Source organism: Ascaphus truei, chromosome 23 (genome assembly GCF_040206685.1).
Source record: "Ascaphus truei isolate aAscTru1 chromosome 23, aAscTru1.hap1, whole genome shotgun sequence".
Lineage (NCBI taxonomy): Eukaryota > Metazoa > Chordata > Amphibia > Anura > Ascaphidae > Ascaphus > Ascaphus truei.
The window spans coordinates 4,146,899-4,159,150 of NC_134505.1; the positions used below are offsets into that span (position 1 = coordinate 4,146,899).

General features: G+C 50.5%; 1 protein-coding gene across 5 annotated transcripts in view; it reads left to right on the forward strand.

The window, feature by feature from the left end:
* JUP (junction plakoglobin) overlaps positions 1-12,252 on the forward strand; it is a 58,327-nt gene that overhangs the window by 18,778 nt on the left and 27,297 nt on the right. The window lies entirely within an intron of this gene.

Here is a 12,252-nt window from a genome sequence, read left to right on the forward strand (position 1 = left end):
CATTATCTGCGGACAAAAGCTCCAAAGGCCGCTCTGCTGTTTTTTTTTTATCCCAGTCCCTAGGGCTTCGGCGCACAAATGCAGTCTCTGCGCGCTGACCCGTGCCACCGGGCTGGGGAGCGCTAATTGCACACGCGTCCTTAATGCAAGACCTTTTCCGTTTGATACCAGAGGCGACGTTTGAAATCGCACAGGGTATTATCCTTCAGTTTCACGGGGCTGTGATTAGCGGTTCAGCGGACTTGTGAAATACACGGTTTCCCTTTCATCTTTCCTGCCACGCGCGGGGCGGGGGGGGGGGGGGGGAGGGGGGCAATCGAGGTTTGTAGATGGGGTTTCCTTGATCCGAGAAAGGTGGCTAAGCTCTGGGTTATACGGAGTCCAAATTAGCCGATTAATTTCAAAGGTAGAAGGGGCTCCGGTTATTTCTTCCCATGAACGGCTTGGAGAATTGTTCTACCGAGGCAGCAGGGTCGTGTTCCAGGAACGAGACGGTATTTTCCATCGCTCAAATGAGGATTTTCTCAACTAACCAGAGAAGTCTCCGATTTTAAAAAGGGGAGGCCTGGCCAGTTTGAGTAAGTGTTTAAAAGCCTTAACCGAGGAAGGAAGTGCTATTTGGAGACCGCATAAGAGGAAAGGCTTGGGTTTTATTTCAATCAGCGCCTCGATTTTTTTTTTTCTTCCAGTGGGGGGTCGTTGGGAGGTGAATCGCTCCCACTTCCCGAACCTTCCTGGAAAGGAGATAACTCCGGCCTGTCGGTGCGTTTATCGGCCTTGTTTAATTTCCACCGGTTAAGTCCGACCCGCAACCGGCCGGCAACACCTGGCAGAGTTACAGGGCCTCAACCGGTGGAAGCAAGGACATTTTTAAACCGGTTCCTTTTTTCATGGCACCCCCCCCACCCCCCGTAAGCCAGCTGTGAAACAGTTCTGCTTATGGTGTAGGTGGGAAGACATGGGTTGCTGGCGTTGAAATCATGGACGCCACACGACCGTATTCCTGCGTAGGTGCCTCCCATCGGCAATGTCTTGCTGGCAAATGGTTACCTAGATTCAGGAACACGGCGCGGTTTTCCCCCCGTTGCGTATGAGTTGTCCAATTGTCGGACACTCGGCTTGGCTGGTCTTTGACCCCGGGGCTACCATCTTTTAGCTTGCCGGCAACCGCGAGGGAAATAAAACGGCGTGTGGCCCCCAGGCGGACATTCGTGTTCTGGAGGAAGTAGTCATCCACGGCCGTGGGGGGGGGGAGGGGGGTGTCACACGCCCCGAAGCAGCAATGGCAGTCTGCTCCGGGAGCGCGCTACCCCTTGTGGCGTTCAATGAAGCCGCGTAGTCGGCTTTCCGGATCTGAACCCAGAACGGTGGGCTACAACATGCTGCAGACTCCAGTCCTCAAGGGCCACAAACAGGTCTGGTTTTACCGATATCCCTGATTCAGCACAGGTGGCTCAATCAGTCCTTGCTTCAACACCTGTGCTGAAGCAGGGATATCCCTAAATAGCTATCCTGTCGGTAGCCCTAGAGGACGGAGTTGGCCGCCCCTGCTCTGCATTTGACTATTAATATACAGGAACAGTGCTGGAAAGAGCACCCAGCATGAGACGATCTATCGTGCCCCCAAGAGCTTACAATCTAATATCTGCTCTGCGTGCCAGTGGCAGCGTTTGGCAGGTCGGCATGTGTCTCATTTTAATGCTTGAGCGAAAAAAAGAAGGGTAAAATCCACTGCTTTTTGTCTTTTACATATCCATTGTTCACAAAACCTCATCAGGCCCTTGCTCATTGTGCAAACTCTACGACTTCCTGTGGCGTCTCCCGGTGAACGTCGTTCCAAACACGCTGCTAGTTTGTAGGCTGGAGGGGTTGGATTGTAGTTTTGTGCCCTGGACGGTAAGGGGGGGAAAAATTGTTGTTTTAACGTTTTTGTTTATCAGCAAACGTTCCAGTGGCTTCACACGGAGGCCCGGGGATGCGGGCTTGGTGTAGTGGAAGTAATTGTGGGAGAAGTCCATGTCCCCCTGTGGCGATCCCTGTCCTCAATTCCGCCTTTTGTTTTTTTTTTTCCCTGTCTTGGAGGAAGAATCCAGCCCATTCATGTAGAGTTAGACGTTTTTCCAGAACCTGAGCAAAAAACAGGCTCATGTCAAGGAGTCTCGTTACAAGGACTTGCAGATCAACTAATGGCCGTCATGTGTTTTTGTTGGGTAGGTTATTGATGACTGCATTCAAAGAATAAGCAAACAAACATCCCTTTTTTCCCCCCTTGTCTCATAAAAACTAATCTTATTTGAAAGTTGGTTCATTGACGACGGAGAGTATCTCTGCCTTCATCTTGTCTCTTCCGGCTCTTCAACGTGGCCGGGTCGTGCAAAAACCGACCGATCTCGCGGTTGGGGGGTTAGCGGAAATACGATAACCCACGAACCCGTCGCACCCGTGGTCTTCTTTCTCTCTTCGCCGATCGCTTCCTTGTGTTGAAAGTTCATCTTGACGTTGTAGATTTGGATACATATACAACGTGCTATGGATAATAGGAGGGCATACCTTGTATGTGGCGTGTTTATTGGAGGGTTTCGTGGTCTCTCGTAAAGTATTATTGCCCTTTAGAGTGAGCTCAGCGGGCGTCTGTGTCCCATTTTTAAGCAAAAAAGTTGCGCACCCCTCCTGGAAGAATCGCTCTGATTTCCACGTCGCCCTGCAGATACTGCCCTGTAATCGGCACGTTTATGGCTTTGCCCCTAAGGCTGTGGTAGGTTCCCACACCCACCTGGAGAAGCTGGCAATGTGTTGCAATGCTAGTGCAGCCAAGTCTAGGCTGAAACTTGAGGCCGCGTATAGACTGCAAGCTGAGCGGACCCTTTTTTTTAGGTTTATACGGTTGTATAACCTGATGCTATAGTAACTAGAGGGAGAGGTGGCCAGGAGCTTGTAGTAACCACCCCCTGAAGCCTATTCGGGCTTAGGGTGGCCTGTTGGCTTTTCCAAAAAGTCTGGACACAATGGTGAAAGATGAGACGCACACCACACACGCACACCACACACGCACACCAACCATGCTGTTTCCTCCCCTCCTTGACCCCAGACTCGACACCTCATTCTGATTGGCTGCATTACCCAGCAGCAGCCACTCACAATTCCGCGCCCATTCCCCCCCCCCCCCCCCCGAAGCCCGTCAGGTCACTGTCCAGAGACGTTAATACCGGTGTACACCTACACGCCCAGAGAGGTAATACCGGTGTGCACATGTCCAGTATGAAATAATTTTTGTTGACTGGACAGTGTCCAAATACAGGACAGTCCGGTTCAATTCCGGACACCTGGTAACCCTATTCTGGGCTGCAGTAATCTTGTTACCCAAAAAAAAAAAATAGTTTTTGCATCACTTGGGCTTTGAACTCTGGACCTGGTAAATGTTAGTCCAGTCGCCTGGAGGTTCTATTGGTGTCTGAGGGGCTTGGTAAGATTAAGGTGGAGAGGCTGTAATTGTGCGGGGTTACGAGCCCGAGTCTGAGGGTGATGCTCCAGTAAAAACCTGTTAGTTTACAAGAGGACAACGTCCTTTTTTTAATCCTTGTCGGACATGGCACGGGGTGTCCCCATTAAGGAGATACTCGTAACGTGCAGCGACGCGCGCGGAGGGAATCGGAGGCGGTTAATCAGAATTACCCTGACATCTCCTACGGTTTCATAACCACACTGCAGGAATGGCCTGTCAAAGGCTTTTCGCTCCGTGCACTTGGGCTGCCAGTCGCTGTTCTGGGTTCTGCATTATAATCCTTCGCTGGATATGGCTGACTCCTTCAGTGCCGGAGTGTCCTGTGGTTTTTTTTTCTGTGGGTGTGACCTTTTTTGTTGCATAGTCTTGGAACAGTGGGGGCTATTGTTTGACATTTGAATGGCTGCAGGGATTTATCAGGATCTTTTTGTTTAATTACCAAAAGTCGTCTTGTACTTCGAATGTAATTCAGTCCCCGTGATTGCTGACCCAATTATGCTTTGACATTAAATGTACAGCATAATTGGGAGGGGGATGTAGAAGAAAGGGAGGGAACACGCCTAAATCTCATGCTTTCAGATTAGAAAGCATAGAAGGATGGGTCGCCGTGTTGGTGCTGAGAGGGAGTAGAGGGGGTGATGCCTTTTTTGTTGGACCAACAAGAAATGTTACAAGCTTTCTAACCTCTCGGGGGTCCTTCATTGTGTCTTGTCTCTGGGTATGGCAATCTAATATACAGTGTATGCGACAGGGATATCGGGTTACAATGGATGCACACTGGACGTGACCTACTGTAGAAGTCTATTCTCCATTTGAAATGCAAAGGCAGATGGGACATTGAGGAGACGTGAATGTGAAAAATATATATCCGTTAGATTAGAAAAGTTGGTCATGGAAGGAGGAACAGGGAAGGGGAGGGGGAACACGCCTGCCGTGCAGAACTGGACATGTTCTGGGCAGTACGATGGTGAAAGCACACATGAAACCGTTGGGGGGGGGGCTGTAACCGATAGTGAGTACGTGAGACCCCCAGTCTTGGATAAATAAGGGTCCGTACGACCCTGTGCTCCTTGTATCCCAGATTCTGTCCATTTCAGGAAAGGTGTTGAGGGAAGTCCATCAATCGTTCCATTATTATGTGCCAGAGCCTGTGATTCGGGAAAGCTTGGGCGGAGGCTGTCTCTAGGTTCCTAAGATCCTGGTGGCTGAGGACAGGAGTTATTTGGTTTCTGAAAGGGCTTTGGTATTTTCGCAGATGGCCTGTTGAGTAAAGCAATCCATGGGTTGAGGGGGATCTCTTCCGCCAATATTTCTCCAATTAAACAAAAATCTGCCCACATAGTATCTGGAAACAGATCTCCCTCCCCCAGGGTTTCACCAGTGTCTGTTTACCATTTGGTCTCATATTGGCAAACTTATCTTCTAAGTTGCTAGAAAGTTCTGGTAAAAACTGAGATCGGACCTGTGCTCAATGGAGGAGTTCTTTTACACGCCTATTCATAATGTGTTGAGTGGGAAGGGAGTGCACAGCATTGTCTACGCTGGAGATGGAAGTATTCAGAGGGAGCAGGGCTCCCCATGTTCCTCCTCGAGCACCTGGAAGTCTTACCCAAGCATCCAGCCATGTCCTTCAAACTGTGGCCAAGCCGTTCTCCCTCCACCACCTAAAATCGTGTTTGTACGGGCCTGGGCGGAATGGAGTTACCCAACAAAGGTACATGGGGAGGTTCAATTTAAGGGTGGCTTCCTCCCGTGTTAAGTAAAGCAGATTACTTGGTTTAGAGGTGGAAATGGGAAGCCTGTCCTACTTGGGAAGCCACCAGTGAGTCCAGGCGAAGGGGACTCTGCAAACCCTTGAACCCATGGCTAGATGCCAAAGTACCAGTTGTCTCACGTGGGCGACCTTGTAATATGACGGATGGCTAGACCCCCCCCCCCGCTCCCCCTCCCACCCCCTCAGGTTAGGTGCGTTGTACTCCGCATTATTTGGGGTGGCTGGAAATGCGGTTGGGGTTTGCTCTTGGAAACGAATACCGGAATTCTTGATTTTGAGATTGGAAGAGTGCGAAAAAAGATACAAATTTTGGAACGAGGTTCATTTTGATTGATTTTTTTTTTTTGGATTCTCCCAATCCATGACGTGGCATATTTGTTTGAGGCCTTCAGACATGGTTTTAATCCGGTAGCGGTAGCTGGCTTTATCACTTTATAAGGATACTAGTAAATTGTACAGACGGTTGCTAGCTCTTACCTTTAACCCAGGCTGGGCTGGAAAAGCTAATACGGCAGGCATATGTTTTTATAAGGGGTCCCATGTTAAAATGGACCAGAAGCACAAGGTGACAGTGTGCTCATTTGCAAGTTATGACCCAGAATCCCTGGCTGCAGTGTATGCTAAGAGAAAATGGGGAAGGGCAGGGTGGTGCTTGTACCCATTTCTCGACGACGACTAACCTCTTGCTATTTTTTTAAATCTGGTTTTAAGTGCGTTCCCTTTCTGTTGGCATCGTAACCTTAAAGTGCGGTTTCTAGATGAAATGTGCCCTGTGCAGGTCTCGCTCGTGGCTGTAATCTAAGCTTTCAATCGAACGATGGGGTGGGGGAAAATGGTGAGCTTGCGAAAGATCTCTTTGGCTTGCTGCAACATGACAAAAGCCGAGAGTCCCTGCAGAAAGCGTGCCAAGTCTTGTCAGGAGGTTACCCAGAGACGGTGCCGGGGATGCATCATGCCACTCAGTCACTGCTCGTTTTGGATCCCGAAGTGGTCTCCCCCCCCTCCCCTCTTCCCACCTGCTCTTTAAACATTTTTATGCTAAACTCTCCAAGCCAATTATCGCCATTTGTAGCTCAATGCTAATGGTGAGTCACGGTGGAGTGGGGAGGAGTAGATTCGGGGTTTTCCCGTTGACGCCCTTCTGCCCACGGCAAGGTCAGTGGGAGGCTTCCGTGGAGCGCCAGGCAGGTTGCATCTTGTCGGTCTCCCCCCCCCCCCCCCCCCCGTCCTGCATTTACCTAGAAACTCTCGGCGTTGACTCCAACTTATTGCTTGTCCCCTCGAGCAAAATTGATTTTTCTTTTTTTGTTTTCGTATTCCTTTTTTTAAATCATACCTAGCTGCAGGGGGGGATTCTTTTTCTGTTCGAGAAGAATATGAGCGTTTTATATCCTATCTATAGTGTACTCTTATATATGTAAAGATAGTCTCGGAAATCAATGCCTTCTCTGTTCTGTCAGGAGCGCTGACACCCTGACGGGCGCCACCCAAGTGCCTGGGTTTCCCGGCCCATAGTGTCTTGTCTGGTTGCAGTCAGAGTGGCTGAGAGGTCCCTGGCTAGGTTGGACTGCCCCTTTAAAGCAGTATTTCCCATGGTGCCTTGCAAAGTGAGGCTACCAGACTGGATTTTGGACGGGAAGCTAATAACCCCTTCAACGCCAATGGTGCCAGGAACTGATCGCCTCGCTTTGAATGGCGTGCGCTGGTCTCTTCCCCGCTGCTCGTGACGGTCTCCTTTCCACCTCTACTGCTGTCTTGGCTAAAAGATTTCCCCCCCCAACCAGTGGAACGTTCTTACCTCCAAGTATGCACCAGGGCTCTTCAACTCCATTTCCAAAGTGCCCAGGTTCGGAAAAAGTCAGCCACGAGTATTGTTGTAATTTTGAATAGATTTCAATAATTGTGTGCCTGTGTCACCTTGGCTTACAAGTGGACATCAGTGTGGGGAAAAATGTCACTTGGTTACTCGAGCGACTACGGTGAAATTAGCAGGAGTAGAGTCCAAGGGCCACATGGTTGTCCCCTCTCGGGCGCCAGTGGAAAAGCCCTGGTATACACCAATCGCCACCTTCAAGTTGAATCTAAAAACACGTGCGTGAGTGGAAGAGCAGGGATACTTGAACCATGCAACGAGGTGCATAAGTTTCGGATGTGTCTTTCTTCCCTTACCTCTTCCCTCTTCCCCATCATTGCGTCTTTTTTTAATTTTCTTGTGACTTCTTGTGCTCCCCCTGGATTTGGAGATGGGGCGTACATAAGTGATTACCTTGTCGTTGAGTAGGGGGGTGAGCGTGGCTAAGCATCCCTTTTTTGCTTTGGACCCATGTGAAACTGCACCAGCAAAGACCTGCAAGTTCATGTCCGCCTTCCCTAGACTTCTTTCCCTCCCTTCTCCGCCTTGCCTCTGCCGGACCGTTTTTTTCCGAACACAAAACACGCGTGTATCCCCGGGTAGAGAATGTGTCAGTCGGTGCATTATTTAGCACAATGCTGGCCAGCAGGGTAATGTGCTTGGCAGGCCGCCTTGGTGCTGGTGTGGGGGGCGAAGAGATCAAACTCTTGCGTGGCTAGTACATCCTGACAGCGCAGGCCGCTCCAGGTGCACGTATGTACGGGGGAGGAATAACCAGCAAGAACCTGAAAAGGAACAGAGAATTGCACGACCGTGGCAAGCTCAAAATCCAGACCCACAGCACCAGGGCTAAGGTCTCCCCTATGATCTCCCAACACCTGTCTGGATTCCGTCCTCCCATCCTACTTCTGGTTGTCCAGTTGTTCTTCCGACAACCCTTGGAATTCAGTCGGGCACAATATGGTTTAACAATGTTAAGCTATGTGAGGTAAATGCTTTGGATTTCGGTTCTGAGATCTGTTTTCTTTTGGGGGTGAGGTTGAGTAGAGACGAGATGTGTGTCGTAACACAATGCCCTTCCCCCCCGGTTTATTTTTTGGGGACGGGGCTGCTTCTCCTGCTTGACCAAGGGCCGCAAAGTTTAGTCAGCTGTTGTAGGAGGGTCATGCATGTCTTTGGCAGATGACTGCTCTCTTGTGCCAAGCCCTTACCGCAGGCCACCTTCCCAAACATGGTGTCTTGGTTGGTGTGGTGTCCCTCCGTGGGGGCGTTTGCAGGAGGAAACGGCACCTGCCCAACCAAGCAAGAAGCCTAATCTCGAGGCACATGTCTCACTCCATCCGCGTGTCACTACCCAGAATCCCTGTCTGCAGTTCAACCACTGACACGACCGTGGAATGAATGGAGCCGGTATTTGGGACCTGTGACAGACCTGCAGATACTCATGGGCTGTCTCTTTTTTCACCAAACTTTAGTTACGCTCTATAGCCTTCCAGCCTTCTCCCTCTCTTTTTTTCCCCAACCCCCCTCCCCAACAGTGAGTGACAAATACCATCGAGGGCTTTGGCTACGCTTATAGTGCCGGAGATGCAACGGTGACGTCGGGACTGCGGTTGCTGGAAAAACGAAATTGAGATGACTTCCAGCGATCGCGACCGAACCGTCGCTCCGTCGCGCTTACTGTAAGCGCGCGCACCGGCAATGCATTTGCGTTGACGCGCTGTCGCCATAAGCGCAGCCTTGTGTGCTTAGAGGTTCTGAATACAAAAATGGTGGTACTATATACAGCCCAACCCCGTCATAGGGCGATTCCGTTACAACGCGATTCCGCTTATAGCGCGATGTGATTCTTTGGACCCCACGCACAGCGTTATAAGGGGGTCGAGCTGTATTATTATTTCGTCTGTGTCAAGGTATCAAGTTGGCACGAGGCATATTAATCATCTCTTATCTTTGGCGGTCGAAAATACCTCATTCTAAACTTGCTGTGTGCAACCTTTATTTGTGTAGTGTCAGTAGAAACTACTCGACAAACATTCATTGTGGGGGATGTACAAAGTTTTAAGTCTGGTTCTGCAAGAGACTGCTGTGTGACAGCAACGCTGTGGATGAGGTGTCTCCTTGCCCAATGGGATGCTGGAGAGATGAGCTCATGAGGCGTTGGGTGGGTGGGTTGTGTGTGTGTGTGTGGACCTGTTACACTCCCATTACTCACCAGCCCCCTCCCTTCACAAGAAACCAGGGGGAATGTATTGTCAGTGCAAAAACCTTCTCCCCGGCTCCTGTGAAATTCTCCAGGAGGGGAACAGTCACTGTGGATACAGATTCTATGACGGGGCGGGATTCAGCAAATTTTAGCATTCAGGTCCACGTCCCAGTTCACTCCAGTCAGGCTCCGATAACCCTTAATAAAGTCGGGAACCCTCTCTCCCACGGAGTTTTTTTTCCCCCCTGAACTTGCGAGGCGATTTTGTGGTGACGTACGTAATAAGCTGGTCGGGATCTGTATCCCCCCCCCCCCCCCCGGGTTTCTAGTTGGGGGGTTGTTACGTAATTAGAGTAATCGGTTTTAATTACAGCATATCGACAGAAATGGCCATTTTTATACACAGCGACGCGTATTCTGTTTTTATACAAGAGCACGGTTGGTTTGCTCGTGGCTGTAGCCAGCTAAGGATATCCCGATTTTTTTCAATGCAACATTGACCGGAAATAGCGCGTCTCGCCTCCTTTTGATCGCCGTTAACCCACCGTCGCAACGCGAGCGCCGTGCGGTCGAGGATTGCGGCAAGGTTTGGAAACCGGTAGGAGACGATTCCCCTCGTGTCTTCTCGCCGGGCGATACACCAGAGGCCTAGTTCGAAACCCTTGCAAGTCTCTTCAAGGTTGGCGCTTCAACGCGGCTTTTGGTGCCGCGTCCACGCGCTCATTATGGGGGTGGGGGGGGGGAGGAAACGACACTCGTGGACTTGTGCGCCACCTCGCGCTACGCTCTGCGGCGTCCCTCTCCAGGAGGACACGACAATAAGGATCCCCGGGGAGGACGGGGAAAGCGTCTGTGCCTCTCCCCTTTATTTTCTGGGTAAACCAGCCTGACCAGGCAGGCCGCCCTCCTCCTCCTCCTCCCCCCCTCCGGAGGGCCATGGTGTGACATGCTGACATTCCAGGGTCGGGCGTGTCGGGGCCCTGCTGATCCAGCTGCCTTTGTCTCGGCTTGTTTTCATTGTGTTCAATTCACGCACGTTTTTACTTAAAGCTACAAGCGACCGTGCGCTAATTCTTTCCGTGCCAACGTCTCCTCCCGTCCCTCTCCCCTGCTTTCCCGGGCCTTCTTTCTATCTTCTCCTTCTCTCTGCTCTTTTCATGTTTTTTTTTTCCCGGTGTTCTCCCCCATCTTCTCTTCCTTCCTCTCCTTCTCCCTTCCCTCCCCCCCCTCCTCGCTCTGTCTCATGTTACATTGCCAAACGCACAACTGCTCTTTCCCCCAAGGTCCTTCAACCTTTCAGTCCCCAGGACCAAGGTGTAGGACAAAAGCCGCCCGGGGCGGTCAGCAATAAAAGCATGGTGACACACATGCCTTTGGCCGCTGAAGTTGGGCGCAATACAGAAACCATATGGACAATGGACCAGTCCTTAATTCTTCCCCCCCTGTGCAGCAGACCCCTTGATAAAGTATTTCTACCACAACAGCAGCTGTGAATTATTTAGTGTTGCTTACCCGCCCCCCTGTAACAGCTGAACGCCTCCTGGACTGTAAACCTTGTCGCCTTCTGTATATAAAAGAATAACCCTGCCTTTTCATTTCAAGCATTGTGCTGAGGATTCGTGTCAGCGTCTTGTGTCCTGCGGGGGGCTTCAGAAAGCTGGCACATGCGAACATTACAATGACAGCCGCGTATAACGCAGGTCCTGTAGCTCAGGGATGGGAACTCCAGTGCTCAAGGGGGCCACCAAACAGGTCAGGTTTTCCGGATGTCCCAGCTTTGGCACACTTGAGCCACCTGTGCTGAAGCGGGGACATCCTGAAAACCTGACCTGTTGGTGGCCTTTGAGGGCAGGAGTTGGTCACCCCTGCTGTAGCTGCTTACACTGCATTTATTCCTTCTGCAGATCTGGGACTTGGTTTTAAACACGTGGGGTGGTGGGGGGAGGGTGGGGTTACAGTGGAGTGCATTGGGGTCCCATCTGGGTGGGGGGGGGGAGTTAATGTGACCTTCCTGTCACCATCCTCTTAAAGCTGCAGTCCATGCTGACTTTTTTTTAAATTTTATTTTACCTTTAATTTTTCCCCCCTTTAATATGCGCATCAATACAATCCACACAATGATTAGTAATTATCTCAGTTGCCGATTGATCTATTCTCCTGTGATCGATCGGCGAAGATTCGGCTCGGGGGGGTTCACTAATTGGCCGTCAGTGCAGCAGAAGAGGACCAAAGATGCGAAGTTCTGTGGGGAAGATAATCATGTGGCCAGGCAGTCACTAGATACAATTGGTGCACTGCTAGAGAGAGGGCGGGGCTCAACAAGGGGCGTGCCAGAGCCTGTTTCAGAAGAGGAAGGGGATGTGACTTTGTAAATGGTTGCTATATCAACAAAAAATGCTTGTTACATTATAATACATCAAAAATGTCATTCGGTTATTTAAAAAAAAAAAAAAAGGCTAGAAGTATTTTCTCATAGTACAGAACTGACCCTCACAAACACGTATAGGATATTGCTTGGTCTGCAGAGAGCTGCGCAAAGGGGGAAAAAACCAAAATGTGTTCTGTATTTTGATGCCGGGGGGGGGGGGCAGGTCTGTGGTGATGTTTTAGGCAGCGAAAAGGGGTCTGTGAGTATTGAAGGGTTGACTTTTTGTAGAGGGGCTGCTGAGCAACGCCAAACAATCCTACCGTAACGGTATCAAGACAACATCGCGATATTGATCACGCGTCCGCTGAACAAGCGGGAAAAGGCAACCGCCGTTCTACTCTGGGGGGGGGGGAACAAAATGTTTGCAAAAGTGAATGTTAAAAGTAGCGCTACATCCCTTGCAAATGAAGTAGCCCCTTGAATGTGATGACGTTAAAGCGCCCTGATGGCTGGACTTTAGGGGGTAGGGACGGGGTGAGGAGGAAGCGGT